A 10,191-nucleotide genomic window follows, 5' to 3' on the forward strand; every position below is an offset into this window, starting at 1 on the left:
ATCTTAGGATCTCCTGTGGAAGTTGTTTTTGTGCCTAAAGATTAGCTTATTTGTAAGTTTCCATACTCAGTGAGAACTGAATATTTTAAAAAACTGGTGAAGGGTGGCACTGTATTTTAACATAAAACATGCAGGACTAGATACAGTCATGGCCATTCAATTTTTTAAGTTGTATAACTTTGGGTAAGTTACTTAGCTTATTTCAGCCCAGATTTACTGCTATGTAAGGTGTAATTATAATTATTGAGTAAAATAAACTAAAGCATTTAACACAATGTCTGGCAGAGAATAAGTTTTTAATACTCTTAACAACATCTTCTGGAGGTAGGCTTCTAGTTAATTAGTGTTTTAATTATGTAATTATAATTTATGTTTCCTTTCTCTTTCCTTATATTTGCTAGGAAAACACTACGTCAACCATTTGATCATACTCATTTGTTTCTAAGCATATATCTTAACTAATCTAGAGACCCATATTCATTGAGCTTTTGGAATGACTAGAAAATTTCTCAAAGCTTCCTCCCTTATCTACAGTTTAGTTTACAAAAATTAAATAAGCTTATGATGTGTGTCTCAACCACCCAAGTACATCTGCAGGGCTCCTCTATTGTAAATCAGCTGCGTGAGGCTCAGGTTAGACACAGTCAAAGCCCTGTATATTTAGGGTACATAATCTTGATGTGAAGTGCTGGAGTCTTGGGCAAACTTTTCATCTTTTTATGTAAAACTGATTTCCATTAAGTATGAAAACACCTTGGTGGTATTGATTTTATGAACCCTGTACACTCCTTGCAATGAAGACAGATTTTAGGGTAAAAGAGGATGTTTGCAAGAAATAGCGAGTTTTATTGTAGGAGAACTTACCGGCCCTATAGAGAGGAGAAAACAGGTTGGAATGTCCAGCTGCTACCACCCAATGGGATCCCAGCACAAAGAAAACAGTCAAAATTATGTTCTCATGACAGAGCAAATGATCTTTTGGGGAAAACAGAAGCAAAATAAACTTTTGAATAATTTATTATTCTATAAACACAATCATAAAGTGTCATGGTATCAGTTCAGGAGAAAGGTCCCACTGCTCCTGTGTTCTACGTCAGTGGCTGCAGGGCCACAGCAGGCAGAGATAACCAAGCACGCTTTCACTGCCCTGATCACCATTCCCCCATTAATAATTTGTTTGGCCCATTCCTTCCTACTGCCTGAAGAAAATCAATGTCTGGCAGCTCTACATTGAATTACTGTTTATTTTATCCTTAGCCTACACAACTGCAAAAGGAAAGCCTGAGTTTTTCAATGCATATTCCAATACCTGTTTATGGAAGTGAGAATGAGTCAGATAGTGATGTATTTTTTCAGAGAGTTTCTTAAGCCAGCTGTGGATAAGAAGGTCCAATTTGCATTGGAACTGCTAACTAGGACTCAGGGAAATCCCATCTGGTTTAGAGAAGAGTAAATGAAAATAAAACAGAATTGTGAATGCAATGCTTCAATAATTAGTTTGCAAAACATGTATCCACTGCCTTGTGTGGGCAAAGCACCATATTAGGAACTATAGAGGACTGCAAGAAAAACAGAGAAACAGAGTGGGCTCCTTTTGCAAGGTATTCATGGCTATTCCAGGCATCCTTTCGTCTTTCAGCAGTGATCTCCTGAGTTATTACTATGTGCCTGGTGCTGTTCTGTGGACTGCGGACAAAGACAAAGTCTCTGCTCTCTTAGAGCTTATATTCCAGTGAAGTGGGGGAGGACTAAATGTAAATACATGGGCAAAAGTCAGCTAATAAATACTATGCCGAGAATCATGAGGAGTTGATGTTCAGTTAGTGAGCAGGCTGGTTCGTTTCTAGGTAAGATGTGAAGGGCCTCTGAGAAGTAAAATTGTAGCAGAGTCCTAAATAACGAGAAAGAGCTAGCCACGCACTGAGCAAGGCAAGGGGTGTTTCTGGAAGGGAAGCCAGAGAATATGGCCAGAGCCTGAGATATCCTGGGTCTGGTGAGTCATAGATGAGACTGGAGTACTGGAGTAGGTAGCTTTCAGGTCACAGTGGACTTTCCCAGTGAGTCAGGGATTTTGGTTTGGGGAAACCTTTGAGGATTTTGAAGAGAAAAATGACTTGATCTGATTTTTATTGGATACTTTAAGAAATAAATTTTGTTTTGTATACTTAAGGAATACAACATGATTCTATATATATATATATATATATATATATATAGTAAAATGGTCACCATGGAGAAACAAACATATCCATCATCTCACATAATTATACATTTTCCCCTTGTGTCAAGAGTAGCCATAATCTGATTTAGCAAAAATCATGAATACAATACACTATTATTAACTACAGTCCTCTGCACATTCGATCTTTAGACTTGTTCATCCTAAACACCTGTTACTTGGTATCCTCTCACTTACATCTCATTTCCTCTCCCTCCTCCCACCTCTAGTAACCACTGTTTTATTCTCTATCTCTGTGGGTATTAGACACTGTTTTTTTAGATTCCACATATAAATGAGATCATGTAATGTCTTTCTATGCCTGGCTTATTTCTCTTAGCATAAAAAACCCTCCAAGTTATGTATATTGTAGCAAATGGCAGGATCTCCTTATTTAAGGCTGAATAATATTCCACTTAATATTTCATAATGTGTTCATCCCTTGACAGATACTTTGATTGCTTTCTATTTTGGCTAATGTGAATATAGGTCGGGTTTGGTTCCAAACCATTTCAACAAAGTGAATATTACCATACAGCAAGTCACATGAATTTCTTGGTTTCCCAGTGCATATAAAAGTATGTTTACACATACTGAATTAGGGTTTGGTTAACGGGAATGTTGTGGCTAGTTTGATCTTCTATCTAGACCACTAAACTATTTTCCATATCAGCAATGAGGCTGTTTTACTTTCTTATCATTCGGGCATTTACTGGAACAACAATTTTAATCTCTTTCAACTTTTCCTTTGCATTCACAACTCAGCCAACTGGCCCAAGAAGCCTAGTTTTTGGCCTGTTTCAGCTTTCAACATGCCTTCCTCACTAAGCTCAATCATTTCTAGCTTTAAAGTGAGAGGTGGGTGACTCTTTCTTTCACTTGAACACTTAGAGGCCACTGTAGTGTTATTAATTTGTCTAATTTCTATATTGCTGTGTCTCAGGAAATAGGGAGATTGGGGTGGTGGGGTGGAGAGAGACAAGGATAGAGAGACAGAGACAGAGAGAGAGACAGAGACCCAGAGAGACAGAGAGTGAGACCGAGAGTGAGACGGAGAGAAAGAGAGACAGAGAGAGAGATGAAGAGAGAGAGACGGAAAGAGACAGAGAGACAGACACAGAGAGAGACAGACACAGAGAGAGACAGAGAAAGACAGACAGACAGAGACAGACAGAGAGAGACAGAGGAAGGGCAGGTTGGTGAAGAACACCACAGACAATATTAAGTTCACTATCTTATGAGTGTGGTTCATGGCACCCCAAAACAGTTATAATAGTAACATCAAAGATCACAGATCATCATAACAGATACGGTAAGAAAAAAAGTGGAAATGTGAGAATTACCGAAATGTAACACAGAGTTGCAAAGTGAGCACAGGCAGGTAGGAAAATGGTGCCAATAGAGTTCCTGGATGCAGGGTTGCCAGAAACCTTCAATTTATTAAAAATGTATCTGTGAAGCACAGTAAAGCAAAGCACAATAAAATAAGATATACTTGTATTTGTTTCTAAATATAAAAATAATTTTTTAGTGCTGAACAAAAATGTCCCATGTAAAAAGTTAATGTACTGTCTGTTCCCAAACTCAGTTTACACACCTAATTACAGTAAATAAAAAGGAGAGAAAAACCAAACTTTCAAGATGGAAAGGAGAACCCAGGACAGCCTCAAACCCAACACTTAGAATAGTATTTCTGCATTAATAATCTGCTTGCCCAGTTGACAGCAAACTTTCAAACTCAAGAAGGTAAGAGAGAGTGGATAAAACATTACAAAAGACAGCATTACATTTTAAAAATTGGTAAGATAATACAATGTTTAGATCTGGAAGGACTTTAAATTAATCTTTGTTCCTTACATTCACATAAGCTTTAATGTGCACCAAATTCTATCCCAAAATCTCTATTCTTTGTGACCCTACTGTACCCTACACAGATTTTTATTGACTCAGTACTCCGTTGCACTTAATTTGTTTTTTAGTCTCAGCTAGAACTGAAACAACTTTAGGAAAAGGATAGTGTCGCCCTGCTTACTTTTATTTTTCCTACCAACTAGAATACTAATAAACATTCAAATGTTTGTTGAATGAATTAATGGATAAGCAAATGAATTAATATAATTAGTTGCTTATATTTTACCCCCCACACTAGCGTATAGCTTTAAAGTTGTAGTGACTACAATGTCTAGTCACTTAACCTCACAGGGTAGATTTGCACAACTATTAAGATTTTGAATGAGAAAGTGCTTAAAAATTCTAAAGTGCTTCTCTAATGTTTGTTACTATTGTGTTCAAAGACTGTTAGCTACCAAATGAAGGTTTCATATTCAACAGAGGAGGCTGAGTCCCAGACAATTACAGTTGAGGCCCAGACTACTCCAAGTGTGATGTTTGGAGTATCTGATTCAGCAAACAAACAAGAATCACCTCAACCCAAAACCCTAACCCAAATAGCCATTATTACTACTTCTTTCCAATCTCCTTCTCCACACCCTCCAATAATGACAAATTCTTAAAGCTTGAATACATCTTTTAATTGTAAATTTGGGTTATTTCTGCATGTAATTTTACAGTTATTTTATTTCACTCTTGTGAGTTGGAGTTAAGCTCTGAAAAGGTCTTATTTTGAGGTCTTTCTATCAGGGAACCTGCCCCGATATTCACGTAGGTTCTTTTCTATTTTCCTTAAGCATCGGCCAGCTTGAGAAATAAAGGGACAGAGTACGAAAGAGAGATATTTTAAAGCTGGGCATCCAGGGGAGACATTACATGTTGGTAGGTTCCATGATGCCCCACAAGCCGCAAAAACCAGCAAGTTTTTATTAGGGATTTTCAAAAGGGGAGGGAGTGTGTGAATAGGTGTGGGTGACAGACATCAAGTACTTTACAAGGTAATAGAATATCACAAGGCAAGTGGAGGCAGGGCAAGATCACAGGACCTCAAGACCGAGGTGAAATTAAAATTGCTAATGAAGCTTGGGGCACCATTGTCATTGATAACATCTTATCAGGAGACAGTTTTTTGAGATCAACTGGTCTGACCAAAATTTATTAGGCGGAAATTTCCTCTTCCTAATAAGCCTGGGAGCGCTATGGGAGACTGGGGTCCATTTCACCCCTGCAGTCTCGACCATAAGAGATGGCTACACCCAGGGGGGCTGTTCATAGGCCTACCCCCAGGCACGCATTCTCTTTCTCAGGGATGTTCCTTGCTGAGAAAAAGAATTCGGCGATATTTCTCCCATTTGCTTTTGAAAGAAGAGAAATACGGCTCTGTTCCTCCCAACTCACCAGCGGTCAGAGTTTAAGGTCCTCTCTCTTATTCCCTGAACAATTGCTGTTATCCTGTTCTTTTTTCAAGGTGCCCAGATTTCATATTGCTTAAACACACATGCTGTACAATTTGTGCAGTTAATGCAATTATTACAAGGTCCTGAGGCGACATACATCTCCTCAGCTGACAGGATTAAGAGATTAAAGACAGGCATAGGAAATCACAAAGGTATTGATTAAGGAAGTGATAAGTGTCCATGAAATCTTTACAATTTATGTTTAGAGATTGCAGTAAAGACAGGCATAAGAAATTATAAAAGTATTAATTTGAGGAACTAATAAATGTCCATGAAATCTTCACAGTCCACATTCTTCTGCCATGGCTTCAGCCGGTCCCTCCATTTGAGGTCCCTGACTTCCCGCAACATCTTTCCATAAGATTGTATTCCTTTTTTGGCAAGAGAACAGATCTGGAGTTGAGCTCCTGCCCTCTGCCAAACTATGAGATTTGAGACAAGTCACTTGTCCCCATGCCAACCCCTGGGGCCTCACTTTTCTCATTCAAAAAGATTAAAGATTTTGTCCTAACTCATGAATTTGTGAGCATTACATGTAAAATTACCTTAGAAACTATAAAATATTCATTTCAAATGCATCAAGATGTTATTAGCTATATTTTATGAGCTCAGCACTCCTTGATGGTCCTGAAGAGACCAAAGGGGCTGAGGCCAAAGGGAGAATTATCCTTAAATCTCTTGGAAACAACCTGACAGATCTTAGAATTGTGTAGTAAGATGAGGGCATAAGGGAACAAAGGGTCAAGGTAGTAACTTAGCTTTTTCTCCCAAAAGTGTTGATAGTGGTTAAGATACACAAAAGGGAAAACCCACTTAAGAAACTGCCAGGAATTCTTTTTTTCATTTTGTTTTAATGCTAATTTAATAATCATGTCTTAGTGTAACTAAGCTTTTCTTCATGAAGAACATTATAAGCTCATTGATGAACAGGCTAAATCTTTATGCTTATTTGGTGTTTTTTAATCTGTCTAGCATAGAGTAGGGCACAACATAGGTCTTCAGTGTGCCTTTGCTGAATTGAAATACAAAAAAATAGCACATCTTGCAATACTTGAAGCTCGTTTTTATAAAGTATATGTGTGTAGTAAGGAATTCTAAAACCTATGTTTTGCTGGCACTAGTTTATTTAATCAAGAGGAAATATCTTCATAAAGTGAAACAAAGAGAAAGGACAGTGCAAATAGCACTCAAAGCTTGAGCTTAGCAACTGCTCCCCTGTTCTTAGTCTTGCCACTGTGTGGCATGTAAGACTTATATATGCAGATAGCTTGTTACTTGCAAACCATTAGACCAAGCTTGTCCAACACACAGCCCACAGGGTGCATGCAGCCCAGGACAGCTTTTAGTGTGGCCCAACACAAATTTGTAAACTTTCTTAAAACATTGAGTTTTTGCAATTTTTTTTGGTCTCATAAGTTATTGTTAGTGTTAGTGTGTTTTATGTGTGGCCCAAGACAATTCTTCCACTGTGACCCAGGGAAGCCAAAAGATTGAACACCTCTGCATTAGACCCTTTTAATACTATTATAGATAATATATTTTACAACATAAAAAAAATCTGTGTACCAGTCAGAAATGAAGGTTTTGTATGAAACATTTTCATTCTTTAGTATGAATAGCCCAAGGTTCTCCTGACTTTATTTCTCCAGCCCTGGCCCCTCACCTCATCGTCTGTTAGCTGGCCCCACGTGTGGCCCAGGTGTTTTAATCTTCTGGGTGATCTTATCCAGCCTCTTGACTTTAAATGGCATCTATATGATGATGATTTTCAGTTTAAGCCTCCCTTCAGAATTCTAGTTTCTCAAATCCATCTGGCTATTCAACCTTTCCACTTTGATATTTAAGAGACACTTTGGGTTCAGAAGAGCTAAAACAGAACTTTGGATTCCCCAAACTTGCATGTCCTCCAGATTTTCTCATCTCTTAAATTTGATTCAGGTGTACAAACTCCACATTTGTCATCATTCTTGGGCCCCTGTCCCAACTCTCTTCCCTACACCCAGTCAAGAAGTCCTATTGACTCTACCTCAATAACAAATTGCTCACATATTTCTTTTGCTCCAGCTACCCATGCTGTAGTGTAAGTCACTATCATTTCTTGCTTGAACTCTGCAATAGCTTCCCAATTGATCTCCCCAATTCTACTTTTGCTTCCCCAAATTCCATTCTCCATACTGAAGCCAAAGTAGTCTTTAAGAAGTATACATCTAACCAAAACACTTCTTCACAGCAAAGAAAACAATCAATAAAATGAAAAGGTAGCCTACAGGTTGAGGAAAACATATTTTCAAACTATATATCTAGTAAGGGGCTAACTTCCAAAATTTATAAACAACTCATACAGCTCAATAACAAGAAAACATATAACCCAATTTTAAAAATAGACAAAGGAACCCGAATAGATATTCCTCTAAAGGAGACAAAAATGGCCAACATATATGTGAAAAGATGCTTAGCATAACTAATCACCAGGGACATGCCAATTAAAATCACCATGAGATATCACCTCATACATGTTAGGGTAGGTATTATCAAAAAGACAAGGGACAACATGTGTCGATGAGAGTGTGGAGAAAAGGGAACCGTTGTACACTGTGGGTGGGAATTTGGATTGGTCCAGCCATTACAGAAAACAGTATGGAAGTTCCTTAATTAAAAATAGAATTGCCATAATAACCCAGCAATGCCTTTTCTGAGTATATACCCAAGGGAAAGGAAATTACCATCTTGTAGAGATATCTACACTCCATGTTCATTGCAGCATTACTGTACCATATTATGAAATGGGTTCCTTCACCCTTTTTCTGAGCACCCTCCATGTCTACAGAAGAAGTTATGAGGAATAAAGGTATATGCAGCGCTTGTTTTGTAATGCTGACAACAGCAATCCTCACATCCAGACTTCCATGTGCATGTACAGGGTTCTATACTTTCGTTCTAAGTCAAACTGTGATTCAGAAATGAGCCATCCATTCTCCCAGAATTCCTTCATTCACTCCACAGACACAAAAATCACAATCTATGAAAATGTTTTTGTATATTTCATAGGAGAAACAGATGTGGAGGCTTAACTCATGTATCCAATGCCAAAAGTCTTCAAAATCTTCATTAGGTATTTGTTATTCCAACTTCTTTCTCAGCCTTCCCTGTTTGTAATTTTTTAAATCTTTACCCAGTGTTGCACGAAGACTGTTGAGATGGTTCCCTCTGCCTTCCTCTCTCTAGTATTCTCCCTGAGAAGTTTAAAATGTATAATGTTATGCAAAGTAATTCACTGGGGCCTTCCTCTTGGGCCTCACCTCTATACGCTGAAGACAATGCTTTCTAGCAAGGAGGACCCATGCTTCCAGAGAGGAGGGTTTGCAACTGGAGTAACTTGAGTATGTCTTTGGGATTCTTGAGCTCAACCCCAAGCAGTTCAGAAACATTTCTTTGAAACAAGTTCCCGAGATGAATTCTAACAACTGTAATATCGCATTTGGCATTTTAAAAATTTTGATTTTACATTTAGACAAGGCTATTAGGACATGGTGGTATAAAAATGGTAGTATCAAAATATACTGTTTCAAATCAAATTATTGTATTATTTGTTCTCAATGACAGACATAACCCAAACATATTCTTAGTACCCAGAATAAAGGCACAGCCACAAAATCAGGCAGTTATTAATAAAAACCTAGTGTAGATAGCTAATGAAAGATGAAAATGAAGCTGTGACATGATTATGAACTACTATTAGCAAGCAATGTCATTTTGTATCTTAGAGACCAAATAAGGTTTGTGTATGTGAACTAATGGTTAACTTATATGGTGAAGATATACATGCATTATATTCAGGCTATGTTGGCTTCATTTGAAACTACAGCTTCCATGGGTTTAAAAAATACACGTATGATTTGCAAAGTGACAACCCTAAATTTTTGTGTATTCAATTGTTCAAACCAGTGATTTCTAGAATGTAAGTGGTGTCCTACTTGTAAGAGTTTTAAAACAGGCAATTTTGGAATAGGTAAATTACTCAGTAGAAGCCTTAGAGAACCCAAATTGCTGATGTATCTTTCAAAATGCCTCTCATTATCCAGGAGAATGTGTGTATTGGAAGTATCTTATTCTTTAAGTCTCACACTTAGACCGGTTATGTTTCCTACTTTTAAAAATTGTAGAACTTTATTCTACAGATGTCATTTGATGCCTTTTGAGACCGACCATATATGCATTTATACAATCTTAATTCAATGTTAAAAGTATAATTAGTCCAAAAAAATCAGCTAAATGGCAACAAGGGTTTTTCTTTTTCTATATTATTAAATTTTTTTTCCTCCATCTAAAACTTTCCAGCTGCTCTTTGTGAAGTTCCCAGAATAATGATTAACATTATTAAACCAGAGACTAAAAATCTTGGTACGGACTGACCCATGGGGACACATTGCTATAATTATTTTAAAGTAAAATAATAAAAGGGGCGTCCCATAGCGGACAAAAGTTGGACTCATCCTCAAAATTTACTCCATTTGTCAAAGTCCCCTGAAAGAGTTCTTAGGAGTGGTTGGAATTGGTTGTCAGAACCAGGTGCTCTCAAGTGTCTTGCCTTTGTGGTTCGCCTACCTGGGTTTCCCAGTCCTTGGT

At 37.6% G+C, this 10,191-nt stretch overlaps 1 protein-coding gene and 1 long non-coding RNA gene across 44 annotated transcripts in view; one reads left to right on the forward strand and one right to left on the reverse strand.

The window, feature by feature from the left end:
- The window catches only part of NRXN3 (neurexin 3), a 1,691,350-nt gene that overhangs the window by 1,668,446 nt on the left and 12,713 nt on the right, over window positions 1-10,191 (forward strand).
- Window positions 3,758-10,191, reverse strand: part of LOC129049947 (uncharacterized) — a 76,746-nt gene continuing 70,312 nt past the window's right edge. For both annotated transcript variants that reach the window (XR_010137004.1, XR_010137003.1), the window contains one exon: window positions 3,758-8,798. This is a non-coding gene — a long non-coding RNA (uncharacterized LOC129049947). The remainder of the gene's footprint in view (window positions 8,799-10,191) is intronic.

Source organism: Pongo abelii, chromosome 15 (genome assembly GCF_028885655.2).
Source record: "Pongo abelii isolate AG06213 chromosome 15, NHGRI_mPonAbe1-v2.0_pri, whole genome shotgun sequence".
NCBI lineage: Eukaryota > Metazoa > Chordata > Mammalia > Primates > Hominidae > Pongo > Pongo abelii.